The 3124-nt window shown below is 38.6% G+C and overlaps 1 pseudogene across 1 annotated transcript; it reads left to right on the top strand.

Annotated features, from left to right (window-relative positions):
* Positions 1-237: 237 nt before the first annotated feature.
* LOC143532120 (uncharacterized) lies at positions 238-2879 on the top strand (annotated as a pseudogene). The gene is made up of 4 exons (XR_013135122.1): positions 238-954; positions 997-1225; positions 1317-1730; positions 1827-2879. The product of XR_013135122.1 is annotated as an uncharacterized LOC143532120 (transcript).
* The last annotated feature ends 245 nt before the right edge of the window (positions 2880-3124 follow it).

Below are 3124 nucleotides of genomic sequence, written 5' to 3'. Positions count from 1 at the left end.
ACAAAGAAATCAAAGCTATAAAAAGTCTAGTTTTGCGTTATGAACAATCCAATGTAAATATAGTTCAAGTGTACGCACTTTATACTCCCGAAGAATAGTCCAATTCAGACCCAAGAGAAGATGGAAGATCAACAGCAACCCGCAAGAGAATATGGCAATGGCAAGCTGCTTGGTGATGTAATTGTTGCCAAAGATGCACCGGAAAGCTATTCGTGTGCTGATACCACTAAGCTGGCTACGATCACAAATTGTTGGAGGGTTTGCTGAGATTAAAACTCCATTTGGAGCACGTATGCTTACGTACGCAGATCATACGGCCTCAGGCCGCTGTCTTCGTTACATCGAAGACTACATTATCCATAATCTTCTTCCTTTCTATGGTAAGCTAGCTTACGTTTGTTGTTTTTTACATGTTTCTGGTGTTATTTACTTGCTTCTGAAATTTCTAGGTAACACTCACACATGTGACAACTATGTCGGCAATAGGACCATGAACATGCTCCATGAGGCAACCGAATTTGTGAAGAAATGTTTAGGCGGATCCCAAAATGATGCACTCCTTTTCTGTGGATCAGGCACTACAGCCGCTATAAAACGTCTTCAAGAAGTCATGGGAATTGCGGTTCCATCAATTTTAAGGGAGAAAGTGTTGAACTCATGTGTAGAAAGTGAAGAAAGATGGATAGTTTTTGTTGGTCCTTATGAACACCACTCCAATCTTCTTTCCTGGAGGCAAAGTTTAGCAGAAGTGATAGAGATCGGTCTAGACGAAGATGGAACGATTGATATGGATGATTTAAAGACGCGTCTTGAGTTTTATCAAACCACTGGCCGTCCAATGATCGGTTCTTTCTCCGCTTGTAGTAATGTTACCGGAATTTGTTCTGAAACACGTTCTCTAGCTCGCTTGCTTCTCGAGTTTGGAGCGTTTGCATGCTTTGATTTCGCAGCAAGGTACTTGTTTTACTTTGCATGATGGTTCAATGATAACTTAAGTTTTAAGTTCTAACATACCTTTAATGTTGAATGCATAAAAGTGGTAGACATGAGATCAGGTGCTGCTGATGGCTATGATGCCATAGCCTTAAGTCCACACAAGTTTCTTGGGGGACCCGGATCACCCGGGATTCTTCTGATGAGCAAGGCCTTATGCAAGCTGAAATACGCTCCTCCTTCGACACGTGGTGGTGGGACCGTTAATTACGTTAATTCCTTCAATGAACAGGTACCAGAAGGAGTATTAATCCAGTATACCCAAACTAACTATTAATTTTGAATACAAATGTGAGGTTGTAAGTTGTAACCATAAACTGTAGGACACAATATACGTTAACGACATTGAAGAAAGGGAAGACGCGGGAACGCCACAAATTATTCAACGAGTAAAAGCAGCTTTAGCCTTCCAAGTTAAAGAATACATCAAATGTGAAATCATTGCCAAGAAAGAACATGACTACATTGAAAAGGCGCTAGAGAGACTTGTGAAACATTCCAACATACGTGTGTTGGGAAATACAAAAGTAGAGAGACAAGCAATTCTATCATTTCTCATTTATACAACTAATAAGAGCGACAAGTGGCCTCTTAATGGCGCTTTTGTTGCTAAGCTTCTCAATGACCTCTTTGGCATCCAAGCTCGAGGAGGATGTGCTTGTGCAGCACCATATGGTCATTTTTTGCTTGGTATCGATGAACCACGTTCGCTTGCAATGAAAGATGCAATCAAAATGGTAAGAGTCTTCTTTCTACATTTCTCCTTACCATATATTACTACTAATAATTTTGCACTTTCTAATTAACCTACATATGTTCTTTTCCATTGATAGGGCTATAATGGAGTAAAGATGGGTTGGACAAGAGTGAGCTTTCCTTACTACATGTCTAATGAGGAATATGAATTCATTCTAGCTGCAGTTGAATTTGTAGCTGATTACGGAGATAGATTTCTTCCCCACTACCGCTTGAATTGGAATACGGGCGATTGGTCTTTCAAAACTGATCCTTTTGAGATGACATGTCTCATAGAGGAAGACTGCAAGCTTTGTGCTTCATTTTGTAGCACTACTGTACCCAATGCTAATATTCAACAAAAGATAATGGATTGCAGAACAATGGTTAATTTAAACAAGTGCACATTCTATCTTGAGGTTGCAAAGCACATTGTGAACATACTTCCAGGTTATCCTGCATCTGAATGGACACTTCCCAAGGACTTAGACTCCAACTATGTGCTTTTTCAAGTTTAGAATCCAAGAGTCTAGAAGTATTAAGGATACTACCAAAGTTAACTGATATACCAGATTTCAATTTAAACTGAAATGTACATTTGCATAGGATTGGTTGTTGTATGTTTACCATTATCAGCTCCTAGAATTTCTCCTTTCCTTAACGTGTACATGGTGTAATGTAATTGGCTATTTTATCATCCGTGCGATAGAATAAAGATTTAACGCTTTCATCATCAATTCTTGTATACTGTTATATGGTATCAAAGCTTTATCGTTCCAACAAGTCTTGATCCTCTTTTATTTCCGACCGATTTTTAAACATGTCAACTCCACCACCACCATCAAAATTATTGTGATTCAAATCACAACCAACAACATTTTTCCCATCAAGCTTACCGCTACCAAATTCCCTAAATGACTTTGCACCCATACAAATAACTAGCCATAAAGTAGGCAAGTTAATATTGTTCTTTTCCCTTTTAAAACCAAGACCCAAAAACGAATTTTTGTGTTCGTTTTTGCTCTTGGCAGTAGCACACCCCAAAAGCAAAAGATAGGTGGTATTTAAAAAGTTTTCACATGTAAAGTCAACAACCACACTCATATAGAGGTTCAATCGGTTTGGAGGCTAAAGCGAACTAAAATTACGGGGCTTTTTCCAAAGATCATGTTGTAAACCCTCCTACTTTAACCGGCTTAAGACCAATAATAATAAACTACTATAGTTAGCGGAGTTAAAATTAAATTTTTATAGTTTGGCATGTTAATCAAACACAGTCACGCAAATGCTTAACGATTAGAACCAGTTTATACAGAAGAATGAGAACCAACTGAAGCCGGTCGTCATGGAACATAGAAGATGAACATAGAAGACCCTATTGCCTTTTTTTACAAGA

This window comes from Bidens hawaiensis, unplaced genomic scaffold (genome assembly GCF_021521415.1).
Source record: "Bidens hawaiensis isolate Kalapana, Puna unplaced genomic scaffold, B.hawaiensis_p1.1 tig00009361_1, whole genome shotgun sequence".
Taxonomy (NCBI): Eukaryota; Viridiplantae; Streptophyta; class Magnoliopsida; order Asterales; family Asteraceae; genus Bidens; species Bidens hawaiensis.
The sequence above is the reverse complement of the archived record's forward strand: the minus strand, read 5'-3'. Positions and strand labels throughout refer to the sequence as shown.